Source organism: Heptranchias perlo, chromosome 16, assembly GCF_035084215.1.
Source record: "Heptranchias perlo isolate sHepPer1 chromosome 16, sHepPer1.hap1, whole genome shotgun sequence".
Classification (NCBI taxonomy): Eukaryota; Metazoa; Chordata; class Chondrichthyes; order Hexanchiformes; family Hexanchidae; genus Heptranchias; species Heptranchias perlo.
In genome coordinates this window covers 32745163-32766117 of record NC_090340.1, presented here as the reverse complement: position 1 = coordinate 32766117, position 20955 = coordinate 32745163, and the positions used below count along the sequence as shown (strand labels likewise).

At 40.9% G+C, this 20955-nt stretch overlaps 1 long non-coding RNA gene across 2 annotated transcripts in view; it reads left to right on the top strand.

Annotated features, from left to right (window-relative positions):
• LOC137333648 (uncharacterized) overlaps window positions 1-20955 on the top strand; it is a 107772-nt gene that overhangs the window by 13138 nt on the left and 73679 nt on the right. Inside the window, exon 3 of one of the 2 annotated variants that reach the window (XR_010965953.1) lies at window positions 14358-14422. The exons of the other annotated variant lie outside the window; for it this stretch is intronic. This is a non-coding gene — a long non-coding RNA (uncharacterized lncRNA). The remainder of the gene's footprint in view (window positions 1-14357; window positions 14423-20955) is intronic. 2 annotated transcript variants of the gene reach the window in all.

Genomic DNA, 20955 nt, shown 5'->3' with positions numbered 1-20955 from the left:
AATCGCCTGCACGCTCTCCATGCCCTTTGATACTACTCTTTCTTTTTATGTTTTTTTTCCATTAAAGATTCTATATAAATGCAATATTGTTTTTCCAAAAAACTATCAAATTCCCTTTGAAAAGAATTTATGGATGTTTTAACAATGGTACGTGGCAGAGAATTCCAGATTACAACCATCTTCTGTGTAAAAGTTTTTTTCCAATCTCCTCTTTAATTCTTTTCTATCACTATATGCCTTCTGATAAATTTTATCAGGTCACCCCTTAGCATTCTCAGCTCCTGTGAACTTCTTAAGTCTCTTTTCATATCCATAACCCCTCATCCCTGGTAGCACAGCAACATTTATTTTGCCTTAAATGTCCTTCTTTATAAAGTGGTGCCCAGAACTGTTATTTTTCCACTTGAATATCAGTCTGAAAGGGATGAATGCAATAGGAAGTACTGTCAACCAAACTGTAGAATGAAAACTGAGAATTTAAATCAATCCATTATCTCTCATGCCTGCTATCTCACAGTTCTAAATGTATGGAATGAAGACTTTCATCAGAATGAGGTACTGACCTGGCCGAGAAATGCTGTTTACAGAAATTGAAAGACATTTTAATTGTAGACTCTTGCAGTTAAATTGCTTTTATGGCTCCTGAAGTAGCATCTTTTTGTAACATGCTAGTTGATAAGTTTTCATGTTTACCTAGAATTATATAGAATTTTACAGCACAGAAACAGGCCATTCGGCCCAACAAATCTAAGCCAGTGTTTTTGCTCCACATGAGCCTCCTCCCACCTTACTTCATTTTACCCTATCAACATATCCTTCTTTTCCTTTCTCCCTCATGTACTTATCTAACTTCCCCTTAAATGTATCTATGCTAGTTGCCTCAACCACTCCATGTGTTGCGAGTTCCATATTCTCACCACTCTGAGTAAAGAAGTTTCACCTGAATTTCTTATTGAATTTATTAGTGACTATCTTATACTTATTGCCCCTAGTTTTGGACTCCCCCACAAGTGGAAACATCTTCTCTATGTCTACCCTATCGAAACCAGTTGTAATTTTAAAGACCTCTATCAGGTCACCTCTCAGTCTTCTCGTTTCTAGAGAAAAGAGCCCCAGCCCCTTTGCCTTTCCTGATAATTGTACCTACTTAGTTCTGGTATCATCCTTGTAAATTGTTTTTGCACTTTCTCCAGTGCTTTTATATTTTTGCAGTATGGAAACCAGAACTGCACACGGTACTCTAACCAAGGTTCTATATAAATTTAATGTAACTTCTCTGTTTTTGAATTCTATTCCTCTAGAAATGAACCCCAATGCTTTGTTTACACTTTTTATGGCTTTGTTAACCTGTGTTGCTACTTTTAATGATTTGTGAATCTGTACCCCTAGATCCCTTTTGCACCTCTATCCCATTTAGACTCTTATTTTCCAAGGAGTAGGTGGCCTCCTTGTTCCTCCTACCAAAATGCACCACCTCACACTTATCTATATTTAAATTCATTTGCCATATACATGCCCATTCTGCAAGTTTATTAACATCTTATATTTTGTCGCAGTCTTGCTCAGTATTAACTATACCTCCCCAAAGTTATTTTAGTTATTTTAATGGACTGATATGACACAGCAAAATGTATTAGTTTAAAGTAATTAAGGGTGCATTTACACTACAAGTTTCGTGTTGGTGTGAAGTGGTTTTGGCTTCATACTAACACTAAATCTGTTTAATATAAATCAGGTGTTACGGCCCCTCTTCCAGGGAGTATCATTTTACTTCATTCCAGTGTCAGGTCGAGTCCTGACACTGGTTCCAGGAAGTCTCGCTCCACTCATTCCTGTGTCATCACACATGAGATTGGATTTGCACTGACACTATGGTTGTAGTTTAAATGCATCCTTGGAGGTCTTCACTATGACATTATTTGAAGTAGTTCACACTAATTATTTTTCATATTCTGTAATCTTGTAATGTAAATAGGAACATATGCACGTTGGAATTATATCAGAAAATGGAAACAAAGAGGGAGGGGGTTCCCTGATGTCTCAGTGTGTAAATGCACTATGTGGTGTGGAACTGGACAAGGAAGATCTTGGGTTCAATCTCCACTATGTACTGAGGCAGTGATGAGAGAGATACATTTGGCCTTTGCATCCCAGAATAATGAGGGGAAATATGAGCCGGGGCTGTTGGATCTAATTGCTTTCCAGTGATTCTTGCTGAAAGTATGTTTGTAGACAACGGGTGAGGGCAAGGCTTAACTGTGACTCTGTGCCTTGGTTAACTCGTCTGCCAATGCTCATTGTCTAGGTTCATACATGAAGAATGGTCATTGACTTAGGCAGAGGTGGTTTGTTGAGACCTCTGAAACCATACCCCAGGATCACTGTCTTCAGGAGAGGAAAGGGGGGAAGAAAAATGAAAATATTTTACCATTGAATTTCAATAATATTCAGCAGCAGTAGTTTTATGCGTTTTACTCCTTGTTGAAAATCTTGCAATTCACATTGATATCCGTCTTAATTACTAATGTCACAGTCATATTTTAATTTTTAAAGACATGTGCCCTCGTTATTTAATATTTAGTTTAAAAACTAATTGGATTTTTATTTTAAAAGACTTTTGTAAAACTTGGTGTCAGGTTGTTCAAAGGACTTATGGAGAATTTGCTGTCATCATTATTGCACAGCAGAGTGTCATGACAGACGTATCAGTTTTAGTGAATAAGCATAAGATAACACAACCCTCATTTTGGAAATTGTCTAAAATGGTTCATAAGAGCTGCAAATAGGAGTCAGAAATATGATTACATTACAGTGCATGGGTGAAAATACTGCCAGACGATGCTGTAATCAAAAGGAACACTGTGTAAATGGTGATTCCTCCGTAACTTGAATTCAACTTGAAAGCCAAACCTGACCCTATCCTTAAACATGGGAAAGGTGTGATTTGCTTACTAGACCAGCTCTTGACATGCCAGATATAACATAGCCATTGGAAAATAAAAAAGAGATGCAAAATGCTTTTCTGAAGGTAACAGTAAATTTAAGATGATGATACGGATGCACAAGGTGGAAAAGATGTTTAGACTCAAGATGGAGGACTTTGACACTGGATGTTGGCACCAATGCAGTGTCACAATAATGGAGAGATGCAGGATTGAGTTCCTTAGCTGCTGCTTTCCTCTGTTCAGTGAGGCATTAAGCAGAGGCCAGATGCCTTCCTGCAAAAGGAGTAAAATCCAAATGGGGTGTCTCCATCAGACCACTCTCATGTCTCTTCTGCCAGTTGGCCAACAGCAGCCATCACACCTGTAGATATTGCCAGAGAAGTGGAGCTGTACTGAACTCAGGAAAATGTGCTAGAGATGAAAATCAACCCAGTAGTAATGAAGCATGTGGCACCATCTATTGACCACTGTGGGGATCAAAACACAGAACTGCAGTTTTAAATTTTATGGGGGCAATTTTATCCTTAACTTGGTTTAGTAACCTAATAGTTCATCAATTTGATGTACTCCCTCTTGTACAAAGCCACTGTTGCTACAACTTGTATGTAGTCATGCATTTTGTAGTTTGTTTGGTACTGTGCTGCAGCTGTCACTGAAGATATCTGAACAGTTGTGATCTGAATCTACTTGTGATTCGAAATCGAGTAAATGACTGTGCCTACAGATCTTACCATTGTTTATTCACATTCCAGTTTGAGTTTGTGGATATAGGAATCAGTGTTATTTGCAGCCATTTCTCCTTTCAATGGTATGTTTTGGAGCTTGTCAACACATGTCACCACAGGGTCTGACTCATTTGTTTGGTACTCTCCTAATTTAGATTATGCAAGCATGATCGGTATCAATTTTCCCTCTGGTTTACCATTTCCCATTTCCCCAGTGGGGTGTCTCAACGGCTCGGTCCCCCTTCTTATTCTAATCTCTTCTGTGCCCTCTTTTGTCCAGTAGCCCTTTCGGAACCTTGGGGTGTCCCTATGAAGACTGGATGTGAGAGTCCAATAGCTCAGGGAAAACCTTTCATCTTCAGTCCTGACAGGAGAGTGTTCTAAACAGGAAGGTTCTAAACAGGGCTGTCATCAGGCCCTTATCAGTAAAGAGCCTTAGGCCAGCTACTGGTATAAGGAGTAGAGTAAGTGCTCTGTAGTAAATAAGTGGTATAGGACACATGGCTCAAATCTTCCTGAAAAAATAACGGCGAGTTCACAACTCATGGCGTTATTAATGCACAAATCGGCCAGCAAGTTCAAGGGAAGAAGAGATACGTCGTGAATTGTGAATCTTCATAACTTGCAGTCGATTTATGCCACACCACCGTTTGCCTCACTCAAATGGCAGCTCGCCCTCAACCTCCCCATTTTTTAAAGAATTTGCTGGATTTGCACATTAAACTCATATTAAACTCGCCACAGAAAGCTCGGGTTCGTACTTAACAGCATAAGTACCCTTTTAACGATGTGATAATTGTTCCTACAATGCCAATCAACCTCTCCAGATGGAAAGGGAACAATTTAAACTGTGAAGTATTATTCCTATAGATACTAAATTGTTGTTAGAGATTTTTAAAAGGGTGCAGGAAAAAGTCTAACTAACTAACTAACGGCGCACACTCCTGCAAGATTTGGCTCACTGTTACACTGGAGCAATGCAGTCAACTGCAACTGTATGGTTCCCCCTCAGTTGGTTGCGTTCCTTAGTGAAAACAACCTGAGGTTCGGGAAATTGATGGCATTGAGCATCCATAAAAATGTGGACCTATGATTGCCCAGCAAAGTAAATGTGGAGAGCTGGTCATTCATGTTTGCACTTAGCATCTTGAGGTTTGCATCTGCTGTGTCCTGAAGTTGGAGTTGAGTAAAGTGACAGGTGTTGGTTGCAGATCAATGATCTTTTTGTAGATTTGTTGGTGGAAAGTGATATTTTTAAGTGAGTGAGGGAAAGGGAAAAGCATTTGGGCCTCCATCATAAATAAAATCAGGCTCCAATGGTACCCAGCATGCCGAATGAGACTAGTACACAACACCAATTTAGAAAGGTGAGGTGGTAAATTTAAGGGGGTGAAATGCTACTAATGCCAAAGAGATTACAGTGAAGCAAAGTGAAGTTTGCCGTAATCACAGGCTGTTTCTTGTTGTGGAAGACATACTGTGCATTGAGCTGGAGCAAGATGTATTTTCAGTGTATTGGGCTGAACATTGTATCAGACCAGGGAGGTCTAAGCAGACAGACCAGCCCCATCCTTATTAAATACCAGATGAGGCTATTTTACTGGGCTTTGTCAGCGAATATTTTGAAACCAATTTGAAGACCACCACAACCAAAAGACTGAATTTTGAACTCCTTACTATTTGGCTCAAGTTTGCTTAAATACAATTAATGACAGGGGGAAATTAGAAAGATAAGTTGTCATAACATTTTCCACTTCCTGTATGAAATTATGCCAAAGGAACCTCCTGGTGCAATGCTGAAGGAGAAGAATAGAATGAAATACTTCTTGTGCCCAAAACCCTGGGTGAGATATAAAGAGGTTTTGTTAGGAGGCTCAGTTGGCACAAGCAAAGAATATAACTAGGTGTCATAGTCTCAAGATAAGGGGTCGGCCATTTAGGACTGAGTTGAGGAAAAATTTCTTCGCTCAGATGGTTGTGAATCTTTGGAATTCTCTACCCCAGAGGGCTGTGGATACTCAGTTGTTGAGTATGTTCAAGACTGAGATCGATAGATTTTTGGACACTAAGGGAATCAAGGGATATGGGGATAGGGCGGGAAAGTAGCATAGAGGTAGAAGATCAGCCACGATCTTATTGAATGGCGGAGCAGGCTCGAGGTGCCGTATGGCCTACTCATGCTCCTATTTCTCATGTTCTAATGTTCTTATAAATAAGTCTATCAAGGTAATGGTAATATGTGCTTGATTATCAGTAGTTTCATATAGTAAATTTGAAGCAATTAAGAAAAGGTCTGCCCAATCTACTTTCTTATAGGATATACCAAACAAGGAGAGGTGACTTCTATCCAATTAGTCAACACTGGATTCAAACCCAGATCTTAGAGGTTTAACACGTTGTGCCAATCAGCCCCTCATTTCAGATTCCAATCCAAATTATGGGATGAATGCAGACAGCAGCAAGCAACGGTTGAATAGCAGAGATGTTGGCCAGGATTTTAACGCGGAGCCGGGAAGGGAGTGCGGGGGTGATCGAATCACAGGCGGTAAACCCAGAAGTGCGGGTTTCCTGGACGTTCTTACAATTTTGACGTAGGGACGTCTTTTATTTATTTTTTGTCGGTTTGCTGTCTGACAGGACAGCCTGATTGACAGGTTGGCCTCAGTGGGATGGGAGTAGAGCACGGAAAAGGACGTGAAAAGGTACGTCTTCAGGTAAGTCTTAGATTATTTGGAAGGGGCAAGGGTGGGTATGGGGGCACTGGGGCATGGGGGCACCGGGGGACATGGGGGTCACAGGGAGGAGTAAGTCATCGGGGGGCGGGGGGAAGGTCAGTCACCGGGGGACTCTGTCTTTGGGGGGAGGGGATCAGAGATCATGGAGGTGGCGATCGGGGGTCAGTCACCGAGGGGAGAGGGGGGGGTTCGGATCAGGGGAGCACGATTGTGGGGGGGGGGAGGTCCTGCGATCATTGGGGGGGGTCTACAAGCATTGGGGGGGTCTGCGATCGTGGGGGGGGGGGCGGGGGTCCGTGATCATCGTGGGGGTTGCTGCAGGTAGGCTTGTTGGGTCTGGGGGAAGCACTCCTGCTCCTCCGGGCCCACAAGCTGTGTTAGAAAGACACCTACCTGCAGTTTCGGACCTTCTCACCTCCTCTTATGTGGCGTGAAGGAAACGCCCGGGAACCTCAGCTCCCAGAGGCTAAAATCGCAAAACCTTTCAAAATGGAGGCCCGCAGCCTCCTTGAAAGGTTTTACTGACCAACCCACCTCCTGGGTGGGTTGTTGCAATTGTTGGAAAACTGTTGCAACCCACCCGTAGAGTTTCCTTAATTACCTTTAGGGATCAGGGAGCACTTACACAGAACTTTCATGTAAGATTAAATGGGTGGGGTAGTGTCCATGATAGGGTTGTTTGTGGAAGAAGCAGGATTATGGACTGAAATTATCGTTCACCATTCAGAAAAACGAACAATAAACACATACACATGCAAAAAACCTTTCACTCCATCCCAACTTTTGACATAGGAAACCCACAGCAAGACATGGCTGCACACTGGCTCATTCTGCATGTTTGTTGCCTACGTGGCATCAGGTACACACTGAAAGAGAAGATGGCACTGTGTGAATTTGAAAACAAATAAAGTTGCATTGCGTATACGCAAACTGGGCAAAATGTGCTGCACCTGATCGGTGGGGCATTCTTCTTAAAGGTATTGAGCCATTCACATTCTGCATTTATTACAATCAGTCCAGTTCAGATTTCTTATTTAGTTCCACACTCATCATGTAGGCTAATGTCCTTTAAACATCTGGTTCAAATAGGATCTTTAAGTCATTGACTTATACAGAATAAACATTTTAAATAACATAAATAATAGCTATTTGCAAATTGTTTTGTTTTAAATGTAAACATCTGTACTGAGAGAAAGTGTGTATGATTTCTGTGCCAGTGTGCTTGAGATATTACTGAATTCCTTATGTCAGTATCTGTTAGTTTTGTGGTATTAATGTACTTATGCATGAATTGTGTTTGGAAAAACTATATTTAACCAATATAAATAAGCCATACCAGGTTCAAACTAACTGACTGAACTCAACTTTTATAAAAATGTAGATAGCACATGTTATATGATTCAATCTGACAGGTTATTAAAATTCCTTTTTCATTAATCATTTATACAATGGCTCTTTTGTACACATTAATGATAGAACATCTATTTTTCAAAGTTCAGTTCTTTTTGTTTTCACATTACAGCAATGGGATAAAATTGAATTGGTATTCTCATTTCTTAAGGTTTGCCATAGTTTTATAGAGATCAGTCCTACATTTCCAATATTTGTGCTATGTTATATACTAAGACAAATATTTAGAATGATGTAATATTTTGATACATGTTTCTGCATTAAGAAGTTGGTATCATAAATGTTGCAGCATTTTTGACTTTAAAAAAGTTGGCTCTGAAGTTACGTTGTGGGATACTAGCATTAGGACACTTAGGACCAGTTCAAGAACTGGTATTATGCTGGCAGAAGGAATGAGACCAAATCAGCATGTGCAGTAGTGGGGAAGCTAAGATGAATATGTTAGAGTGGTAAGAAGACTCCAGAAACCCTCAGGATGTCAATGTTTCACCTGCTGTAAACACTGGTCTGTGGGTCTCTGGGGGATATGTCGCCATTAATTATGTTATTATCATACAGCAGCTTTGATTTTCTGATTGGATCCAAATGATTTATGGGTGTAAATTGGACAGATCTCAGAGAGATGAGATCCATAACATCAGATCTCAGCTCATTTTGCTCTCATTCTGGTTTTCTAATCACATTTGTAAAGTCAGCAGATAGCACCCACCGGTTTGTGGGCCTATGAATGAATGCACAAATGTTAATTGTATCCATGTGATTTATATCAATTAGTATTAATTGTATTCAAGTGGTGTGTATCAATTGGGCACTCTCTTGTATCCATTTGTAAGAGAGCTGATCTATGGTGTTGGGTGGGTGTAATGTGGAGCTCTGTGAATAAAGGCCTGGAAGCAACTGAAGACTAGGTTCTAGAATTCTATCCTTCACCATCTGGCTATCAATTTGTAACACACAAAGACATGAATACACCATATGTAAGATTTCCGGTCACATCCACCCATTTAATGCTGTTTAATTTACTCGCCCATATAAACTGGGTGTTCAGAGCCACTAGGCACTGAGTTACAAATGGAAATCAGTTTAAAGAGACCAGTGGTGACATTGAATATTTGTCAGGCCATTCCTGAAGCTTTTCTCTTGTGATTTTTTTCCCCGTTGCCGCTGAGGTCATTCCAGAGCCTCTGTGGAAATTGCTGTGGAGCTTCCTTAATTTCCATCCCTTTGGCCATATTGCCACATTGGGTTTCCCATTGGGAATTGCCCTATTTCTCTTTTTTTTTGGAGGAGGACCAACAGATGGATGGCAGGTATATCAGACTATACCTGGAGAGCTCTACCAGCACCTCTTCACATACCACCCTTGTCTGAGAAACAGGGCTTACAGAGGCTTTGATTCTTCAGGGAAGCCACCACAGAGTTATGTCACACGCTACAAACAGACCTGCAGTTAAAATCCAATACATGCATGGCATCCCCTGTCATTTTTAAAAGGACAACCTCTCCCAAATTTTATGCAATGGGTTCATTTTAAGCTGCCACTGGGACATTGCGAATATCTGCCAATTAGCTGTACATAGATATGTGAAGCAAGTCACAGATGCATTGCTTGCTCAACCATCAGAGTTCATGGCCCCGATATTTACGGGGGGTTGGGGATGGAACGGGGGAGCGGGCCCTCCTCTTGGATCACCAACAGCAGCATGAGAGAGCATGTAATTTTACTGAGTGGCAGGATTTCTGAAGGTGTCAGGGCTATAGATTGAACTCACATGGCTATAAGTGCTCCACTACACATTGCGACTATGTACAAGAATCAAGCAGCATTCCACTCTCTCAGTATTCAACTTGTTTGCAACCACCAGCACCACACTATGCCAATAAATCCTTGCTTCCCTGGTAACTGTTACAAAGCCTTTATTCTAAGACAGTCCTTGGTGCCACCAATACTTACCTGAAAAGCAAATTGCAGAGTGGCTCCTGGGAGATCAAGGCAATCCTCTACAGTCATGGCTCATGACACCTCTGTGCCAGTATACCAGTGGAGCACAGATATAATGAAGCACGTGGCTTCACAAGAGCTAACACTGACCACACTATTGGCATATTGAAGACATGCTCAGGTACCTGGATCGATCTGTGGTGTCCTGCAGTACAGCCTGGTGAGAGTTTCTAGGATCTTTGCTGTTTGCTGCATGCTACTTTATCCTGAAAAGCGGCAATCCCATGGAGGCCACAAAGGAGGAAAAAGAGGAAAAGAAGTGGCAGCATGCAGTGTGATGACATGTTCAAGTGACATTGAGCTACAATAGATGGGACGATTTTTTGGGGCTGAATTTATGAAAAGATGTAAATGAAGGAGCACTTCCAGGTGCAGGTTGGGAGTGTAAAGAGCACCCTTCTACCTCATGGACATTGATAGTAAGATTTGTGAAGCACTTTAAAACTGTGTGAGGGGAAGGTAATTGTAAGTGCCAAGCATGCTTGCGTGTTGTATCAATGTAAGGTGATAGTGGGTTCTTGTGCCTTGGCTGACCTGGTGAGTTTGTTGAACTTTTTACTGCATTGTGTCCAAATGATAATTTGGTTCAGCTGGCCCTCAGACTGGAGCAACCTCTTACTATTCCCCCCTAGCATGATCTTCTTTGGGGGACTGCGGCAAGCATTGTCGCAGAGGTTATTCCTTCGGTAGAATCTCAATGGCCCCATCACAGAACTGGGCTGTTCTGTGGCCTACTACATTCCTTGTAGGCATTCTTAGCTGTTAAACTTGCTGTTTCCAACTTTTCAGCAAAATGGATGCCTGCCCTTTTGAACTTTAAGTCCTGCATCAGCACAAGATTACCTGTTTTTCCCCATCACAACAGGCGAATCCTCAGTGAGACGCGTTCTCCACACCTGGACATCCCCCATTTTATTATAATTAAGCAGGCCACGGAAACTGGGCTGAGGTCAGCGCTCTGTATGTTGGCCGAGTATGACTTTTTGACCACCCAATTTCCGGTCGGGTTTATTTGTGGTCAGAAAATCTAGCCTGTCGCACCCGAGAATTGAGAATGCAGAGCTAAAAAGCAGCCACATAAAATTCTGTTAAAATGCGAAATTTGCACTCCTGATCAGCACTTTCCTGTACACAACAGAGATAGCTTACAAATGTCATGAATATTTACCTGAGTTTATAAGATATCCCGAATATTAATTGAATTGGAAATATAAGCAGAAAATGCTGGAACTAAGATGCAAGTCCATCAACCTATTTTTTTAAAGTCTCCTAGTGCGACCAGCGATTCCGCTGTTGTAGCCGTTTTCTGCTCGGGGGCAAAGGACGAGATCTGCACTGCAGAGGTGCTGCACATTCCCAGACTAAAATGGCATCGAGGTCCTATCTATGTCATAGAACGCAGATTTGCATGGCATAATGAGGCTTCCGCCTGTTTGCGGTGGAAATTCTGGCCATCTATCTTGAGATCCGCTCAAAAATAGTCGCGGCCATGTAATACGTGGCAGCAGAGAGACCACAAATGGGGTCTTGCCTTGGGCCTTACATGGAATGGGTAGGGGAAATATTGGACTGAATGAAAAGTAGGATGGGTCAGTTTGTGTTTTTTGTGACTTGTTGATACTTTTATGTTTGTTGTGTGATAAATTTTATTTTTAGGTCTATACAGTGGGGAAGGTGGGTACTTCTATGGGCGGTTGCATGTTTTAAAAATGTTTTTCGTTGTAATGTGATTCGGGAGAATTTTAGGGGGTGAGCGGGTTTGGGCATTATGATTGGTATAGAAAGGAACCAATTAAAAAGGCTAAAAATACAGTAACTTAGCCAATGAGGAATGAAGTCTCATTGGAGAAGGTGCACTAAAGATTTACGGGGATGATATCAGAACTGAGAGGTTATAACGATCAGGAAATTTTGAACACGTTGGGGCTCTTTTCTTTAGAAAAGAGAATGCCGGGGGTGATCTGATAGAAGATTATGAAAGGGTTTGCTAGGGTAGATGTAGAGAAGATGTTTCCACTTGTGGGGGAGACCAAAACTAGAGGCCATAAATATAAGATAGTCACTAATAAATCCAATAGGGAATTCAAGAGAAACTTCTTTACCTAGAGAGTGGTTAGAATGTGGAACTCGCTACCACAAAGAGTAATTGATGCATTTAAAGGAAAGCTAGATAAACATGAGGGAGAAAAGAATAGAGGGTTATGTTAATAGGGTTAGATGAAGAGGAGTGGGAGTAGGCTCGTGTGGAGCATTAATATCAGCATGGACCAATTGGGCCAAATGGCCTGTTTCTGCGCTGTACATTCTATGTAATTTTATGTACATTGGCTCCTGGTCCCTCAATGCCTCAAGTTTGAAATTCTTATTCATGTTCAAATTTCTCTATGGCCTTGCTCTGTAACCTCCACCAGTGCTACAGCTACCTGCTTCCCCCACCACCCCCCACCCAAACTCTCCATTCCTCTGACTCTGGCTTTTTGTGCATGCTCCACACCCCTTCACCTCATCATTAGAGGCTTTGTCTTCAGCTGTCTAGGCCCCACACTCTGGAATTTCTTCCTTAAATTTCTCTGCCTCTCCGCTGCCCTCTCCTTCTTTAAGGCCCTTCTCAAAACTCCCCTCTTTGACTAATATCTTCTTCTTTGGTTCAGTGTCCATTTTTATTTCTTATGCCTCTGTGAAGTGCCTTGGGATTTTTTTATTCTGCCTTAATGGCACTATATAAATGCAAGTTGTTGTTGAGACACAACCAATGAGAACGAAGATGATTGATAGACATTCACAACTGGCACTGCAATCACTATGGAAATAATACATTTATTAGATGGAGGGATTGGCATTTATTGTTTAGCTTTAGATTTCTTACTGCTTTCCTAAAGAAGGATTTCATTTTGGAGGGGTCAGAGCAGACACAGTAATACAGTAAGGGATGGGAAAGAAGGTTGTCAACAGACTAATAGGAAACTTGGCTTCAGGTTTCTTTGGCATTTTTGGGATTGCGCTGTCAGTCCTGCGAGTGCAGCCCTGTCAACTTCAATCAGCACATTAATACAATCACTGACAGATGTTTTCTTTATGGAATGAAGGTATTGCACATTCTGTTAAAAATAAAATCTAACTTGTAAAACTGTTCCATTTCATTTGAAACCTTCAATATGAATATTTTATTTTAAAATAATAAGATTGGATGTTAACTTTAAATTACTGTGGTGTGCTATAACATTTCTTTGGTGGTCACTAACTGATGAACGACACCAAAGGAAAATTAATAATTTTTCTATCTTGGAGCCGGAGACAACAGAAAACACTTCTACATTTAGGAGGGTTATAGGACACCGCTGGATCCTTTTCACTTTACATTAAAAGGAACCGTCCTTTCTCTATAACTTCCTTCTTGTCACCTCCTCCTTCTCTCTTCCTCCTGCCTATGCTTCCCCAAACCATCAGGTTTCCAACCCCCTGTGTTTCACATCTCTCCAATTTATCCATTATCCTCTTAACTTCCCATCCATCTTGTGATTCTTTTCACTCATATTCTGAATGTTCACAATTTGAGATTTTGGAGCGGAGTCAGTCACATAAAGTTTATTAAAGTTTTGTGTTCTTATATTATATTTACCTCATATTTGCATTTATATAGTACCATATCACATCTTCAGTATATCCCAAGGCATTTCACATCCGACAAATTAGTCTTGAAGTGTAGTCACGATTGTTATTTAAGTAATACAACAACCAATTTGTACACAGCAAGGTCCCACAAACAGCAACTGAGATGAATGATAGTTAATCTGTTTTTAGTGATGTTGGTTAAGGGGGGATAGCCAGAATACCAAGAGAAGCACCCTGCTCTTATTTGAACAGTGCCATAGAAGCCTTTATGTCTATCTGAATAAGTAGATCGGGCCTTAGTTTAATGCCTTGTCCAAAAGACAGCACCTCAAAAACACTGGACATCAGGAGGTTGGCATCAGGGCAGACCAACAGGCTTGTATCATGTTAATCATATGTTATATGATTTCTAGTATAATTTACATAAAATGTGCATACACAAAATTTCTGCACAAGCACTTTGTAATTCATCTAATAATAATACAAACTCTAAATGAATAAGTGTGTTCTTGTACCTCCAAAATTCCCATCTGCTATCTTTACGGAGTAAGGGAAATCAAATGGTTTTTACTGCTTAGCCAGAGAGGAACAATTACCAGAATACAGACTTTCACCACACCACCAGCAACAGTACAGATACAGATGCTTCATGACAGTTAGATAGTGATGTGAATGAGGAAGCACAAAGTGAAGCACTGGGCATTGGTGATGAAGGCGTAGTATCAATGGAGGTCAATGAAAGGTACAGGGCAAAGGTCTGATATGCCGACTGCACCTCCTAAGTTTTCTCAGGCTACCTTAGTGGGCGTGCTTCCAATGGAAAGTGTTAACAACATGGCCCCATGATGAGCATTCACTTGCTTCCGTATACACAACGGTGCAAGGTGGTATAGCTACATTAGACAAACAGCTGACTGTTATTTTGCAGGAAGCAACACTAATATCAACTGCAGTGGTGATCGCAGGATTGCAGGCCATGGGCAGGACAGTAAGGTATGATGCATGATTGAAATGATACATGTTTTTGAGGAACACTGAGTCATACAGTCATTATTCAGAACTGGCTTAAGCCTTCCTATCATACGACAATAGCCGTTGGCAGCACTTTCTATCTGTGCCAAGTAAATATTTTGTTACCCATGAATACTGCTGCCAGGCCAACAAATGTTTTGTTTCCCAGCTGGAAAGTATAATTCCTGTTAACTGCACATTTTATTAAAAGCTTTACAAAAAAAAACAATATTTGGGATATTTTAATGCAAGGAAGGGAAAGGCCACAATGCAATTCTGAAACAGAGTCAAGTTTTAACAGCCTCAAAAGTTGCACTCATTGGATGGTACTGTTTTTCAGAGTCAGATGAGACCTGTGCAACGTTCATTTCTCAGGCACATATTCATGCCTGAAATTTCCTGCTCAGTTTTTTACCTCAGCTGTACCACCTTGGGCAGGTACAGAGTAGAACACTTATTACCAGGCAAGGAGAAGGAAATCAGGGTGAGATTCACTCCGGCTGCTTTTGCACACCTCTCAGCAGCAGCAACAATAACGACTTGCATTTATATAGCGCCTTTAACATAGTAAAACATCTCAAGGCACTTCACAGGAGCGTTATCAAACAAATTTTGACACCGAGCCACATAAGAAGATATTAGGACAGGTGACCAAAAGCTTGGTCAAAGAGGTAGGTTTTAAGGAGCGTCTTAAAGGAGGAGAGAGGTAGAGAGGTGGAGCAGTTGTGGGAGGGAATTCCAGAGCCTAGGGCCTAGGCAGCTGAAGGCAAGGCCACCAATGGTGGAGCGATTAAAATCGGGGATGCGCAAGAGGCAAGAATTGGAGGAGCGCAGAGATCTCGGAGGGTTGTAGAGCTGGAGAAGATTACAGAGATAGAGAGGGGCTTTTCTCACAGTTGTTCCTGCTCCGTTGTCCTAACTTTGCTGGAAATTTGAGGCTGCCGCCGTACTTCCGGCTAAGTTGCGGCGGAAGATTGGCAGCAGCTCTGCGTAGATTCCCGGTATGGTTTCAGAGAGCTGCTGGAAAAGAACTGGAAACAGCTTGCTTATGGTTACCTGTGGCATGTGATGTCCAGTGGACCAAAGAAAGGGAATAAAGTCTAATCGAAAATAAGTGATAATCTATTTTCACTATTGTGAGTACTGTAGATTTAAGATAGAAATGTACCTAGAATTTCTTAGCTCTGCATTTTTCATACTTATACAACCTTCTCATCTCAGAAATATATTTGTTTTGATTTTTGCATTTTTTATTCGGCACATCTTTCCCTTATAGCCTTCAATTACGATGTTAGTGGCGAACCTCTGATGTCATGAGTATGAATATAAATATAATTAATGAATACAAAGGGCCTGATCTCTGAAAAATATAGAACTTACTCCCAACTTAGTGCATATTTCAATGCAGTGTGCTAAACTAAGAACTTTTTGTAAATTAATTATTTCAAGAAATTTGCAATTGGTTTTGTGCACTTGCAACTCCCCGATTAGTTGTTATGTATATTGGATGCTAATGATGTCACAAGAATACCAATAACCGATGTTGGAAAGCTGCAGAGGTTTCAACTTAATAAATGAGAAACTACCACCTTTGATATGTTCCTCCCACGGACAAACCAATGATGTGGTTCAAGTAGGCAAAAATTATAAACAACTTTTAAAATTACAAGTTGCCTAAAGCTGTTGCAAGAAATTGGAAGCAAAATCTATATATGTAAAATATTTTGTGTCTGTCTGTAGCATGTGAGAGAATGTCTGTAGTCCAAAAGATAATGATGAAAAACACTGGTTTACAGTTCTCCCAGAAAATGGCCTGAATTCTGTAAAGTGATTGCCAAAATGTCAGTAAAAATCCCAGCATCCCAAGCAGAATTTGACTTAATCATCCACTGTAGCCAGCATCTCTGGTTATAATTGAATAATTGTCTGCGACAATCTTGACACGGTATGCTGCCACGTACATCCTTGCAGTTACTGAAATGCGGCATTGATAGACACCTGGAATAGGTCACTCCCCTTCTCAGCTGCAGAACACACATGTCCCAGACACTCCTGTACGTGGACAAAAAGTGAGGACAAAATTGGGATTTCATACACCCAAAGCAAAATAAATCCTGATAATTCATCCATAATTATTATGATTGTGGGGGAAGCATACTCTCGTATAATGAATTTTTGGACAATAATTATTTTGCCAATGTTCAGCAATTGTACAAGAACTGGGTGACTCTGGTGCAATTCTGTGTTTCTTTACAATCTAAGATCTATTCTTCACCAAAAAAAAAGTGTTTATTGGGGGAGCTCAATGCTTACAAATACAACTTAATCCTGTTAAATAGGCAGTTTATTTTTTATGCTGTTTTCCTAGTGTTAGCTGTACAGCACAAAATTAAATATATGTTCAACTACAATGAAAACATTCGGAAGCTACAATAAATAAATTTAACTTTCCCTGTTTAAACTTAAGTTAAATAAGGATCTGAAGTCTGAGCTGTTTATTTGATTTTCTTAAAACAGAGTGGTTTCCTAAATAATATTCATTACTAGTTAATTGGAGTGATTTTTCATTTGAAAATGGCCATTTTCCTCACTTTTTCCTATCTAGCCACATTCACTTCCAAACCATTCTCTATTAAGCTAATGGGCCAGACTTTGTTGGAAAAATAATGGCATGTTAATGATGCACGCTGTTATTAATGTGCAAATTGGCCAGCAAGTTCAGGGGATTAAGGGATACGCTGTGAGTTGTGAATCTCTCGAACTTGCTGGTCGATTTACGCCACCCCGCCGTTTAGTTCACACAAACGGCATCTTGCCCTTAGCCTCCCCATTATTTTTAAAATCTTGCTGGATTTAGACATTAATTTCCCATTCAACTCGCCACAGAAAGTTAAGTCTAGTAATTAACAGCATAAGTAAGAACATAAGAACATAAGAAATAGGAGCAGGAGTAGGCCAATCGGCCCCTCGAGCCTGCTCCGCCATTCAATAAGATCATGGCTGATCTGATCCTAACCTCAAATCTAAAGAACACAGGACCCGGCCACTCAGCCCCTGGGCCCGCTGCGCCACCCACAGGGCCTTGACCGATCCGAACTCAGCTTCATGTCCAATTTCCTGCCCGCTCCCCGTAACCCCTAATTCCCTTTACTTCTAGGAAACTGTCTATTTCTGTTTTAAATTTATTAAATGATGTAGCTTCCACAGCTTCCTGGGGCAGCAAATTCCACAGACCTACTACCCTCTGAGTGAAGAAGTTTCTCCTCATCTCAGTTTTGAAAGAGCAGCCCCTTATTCTAAGATTATGCCCCCTAGTTCTAGTTTCACCCATCCTTGGGAACATCCTTACCGCATCCACCCGATCAAGCCCTTTCACAATCTTATATGTTTCAATAAGATCGCCTCTCATTCTTCTGAACTCCAATGAGTAGAGTCCCAATCTACTCAACCACTCCTCATATGTCCACCCCCTCATCCTCAGGATTAGCCGAGTGAACCTTCTTTGTACTGCCTCGAGAGCAAGTATGTCTTTTCTTAAGTATGGAGACCAAAACTGTATGCAGTATTCCAGGTGCAGTCTCACCAATACCTTATATAACTGCAGCAATACCTCCCTGTTTTTATATACTATTCCCCTAGCAATAAAAGCCAACATTCCGTTGGCCTTCTTGATCACCTGCTGCACCTGCATACTAACTTTTTGATTTTCTTGCAGTAGGACTCCCAGATCCCTTTGTACTGCAGTACTTTCCAGTTTCTTGCCATTAAGATAATGACTTGCTCTCTGATTTTTCCTGCCAAAGTGCATAACCTCACATTTTCCAATCTTGTATTGCATCTGCCAAATCTCCGCCCACTCACCCAGCCTGTCTATATCCCCTTGTAGGTTTTTTATGTCCTCCTCACTCTCTACTTTCCCTCCCATCTTTGTATCATCTGCAAACTTTGATATGTTACACTCGGTCCCCTCCTCCAAATTGTTAATATAGATTGTAAAGAGTTGGGGACTCAGCACCGACCCCTGTGGAACACCACTGGCTTCTGGTTGCCAGTCCGAGAATGAACCATTTATCCCAACGCTCTGCTTCCTGTTAGTTAACCAATCCTCCACCCATGCCAGAATATTACCCCCAATCCAGTGATTCTTTATCTTGAGCAGTAATCTTTTATTAAAAAGTACCTTTTTAACGACATGATAATTGTTAATGCAATGCCAAACAACCTCTCTGGCCCAGAAATGGAACCATTTAAACTGTGGAGTCTCATTCCTTCAAGTGGTAAATTGTTCTTAGAGATTTAAAAATTGTCAAATTTTAATTTTTAAATTTTTTTCCTTTCTGTCTCTTCTCTCTCTCTTAATGCAATCTTTCCCTCTCTTTATTTCTCTCCTGTATCTGATTTGACTCTAATCCGCCCACTCTAATTCCCCCTCCTTCTCCGTCGTTCCTCTGTTTCTTTCTCAATCCTTAAATCTCATTGGTTAGGGAGATACACTGTTGGTCCTGCCGTTCACTGAGGTCCCAGATGCTCCATTCCCTCGCCATGTTAGCATCAGCTAGAACTTCCAGCAAGCAATGATGCAAAAAATTTTTGAGCTGAAGGGTGCAGAAAAATGTCTAACTAACGGGGCACACCGCAAGATGCCCTGCTCCAGCAAGATCAGGCCCAATGAATGTGTGAGGAGATAAGATGGCTATAGCCCCATTCTCTTTACTTTTATTTCAGTGTAGTAAAAGTTGGACAAATGAGAAAAGCAGTTAAAAAGCATTGAAATACATAGCAAGTCTGTCAGCATTCTTAAAGAGGAAAGACTGCCATATACCTTTCCTCTGACAAAGGATCTACTCCCCTTGGGTACAGGTCCTTTGTCAGACGAAAGCTCTACACCTGAAACATTAACCTGTTTTTTTCTCTTCACAAAAGCTAATGGCCCTGTTGTGTATTTGCAGCATTTTCTGCCTTATTTCAGATCTGTAGTTTTTTCCTTTTTATGTAAAACATTGACTTTGCTTGCCATCAATCCAATCCACATTGTGTAACCAACCCTAATGTCCAAGGGTCAAGCTTCTGCTTGACTCTAGGACATTAGGGAAGTAATTTGTAATGAATACAAGTCAATGGATGGGAGGGGAGGGGGGCACAGAGGATACATGGTAAGGAAAACATGACTTCATTTAAAGTTTGATTGTTATCAGGAATTCACACTACCTTTTGCTTTACCATCAGCAAGTATAGTTTAGGTTTTGTGTAGGTAGACTTCAATTTAATTGATCAACTTTGAATGGAATTTCTTGTTAAATGTGCATTCACATGACAAATGTCTTTCCTAGTACCCTGTGGTCAAACTTCAGCTTTCCCCAGGAGGTTGGTTAAGAAGATGTAGTTATGAATGGGATTTGTGTACTGTCCCTGGATTCCAATGCAAATGCAGTGGCTTTGAGTGAGAAGATAGAGTTTTCATTTGTCTTTACACATTTTACCTAAAAGTTCAGGCAGTAGACCATGATCATACATTTAAGAGTGTATTGCAACTAAATACTACTAGGATTTTAACCTAAATGGCTTGAACATATTTTAACCCTGATCTGCATGATTGACTTTATATGAGTTAAACACAGTTCAAGTAATATTTAAAATAATTTGGACAAGGTCATTTATAACAGCAAATAAGTTCTCATTTCAATGAAATCAAAGTAACATAAGACGTTTCAACTACAAGGGTGAACCTGTAGGCTAATAGACGCTGCTAAAACAAACAGATCCAAAACAATAAGGAAATTAAAACTAGCGAAACTTGCTGAATTTACATCTTCTGGAAATATCATTTAAAGAGCTTGCTTGTTTTTCCTTTTCACTGATGAAACTTCCTACATATTGTTTGCTGCAAACAATGTAAAATCAAATGCAAGTCTTTTCTTTCTTTTATATATAGGACATTAGAGCTGGAAATTACATTAAAAACCACAGGGGATTCCACTATAGAAAGGGTAATACACCCTATAAGCAGTAGGTACAGCAACATTTTAAATTCTGGTACTCATATACAGACATAGCAAGCATTTAAGTTTATTCAAGCTAAGGTATAATTCAGCTCTAGTGGAAAATAATTTAACATCTGTTGATGCTCTTAAATCACCATTCTGACAGGGTTTTATGGCATTGTTACACATGGGTCATGATTTTGACCCCGAGCTGGGAAGGGGGCGGGGGGTCAAATTGTGGAGGGAAACCTGGAAGTACGGATTTCCCGGACATCCTTACGATTTTGACATAAGGACGTCTTTTTTTTGTTGCTTTGTTGTCGGACTGACTGGCCTGATTGGCAGGCTGGTCTCAGTTGGACGGGAGAGGACGTGTTCAGGTAAGTCTTCAGGTAAGTCTTTGTTTGTATAGATGGGGGGGAGGCATCGGGGCATACGTTGGCACGGGGGCATGGATGGGCACTGGGGCATAGGTTGGCATGGTGATCGTTAGTCATGGGGGGAGGGATCGGGGATCAGTCACGAGGTGGGGGT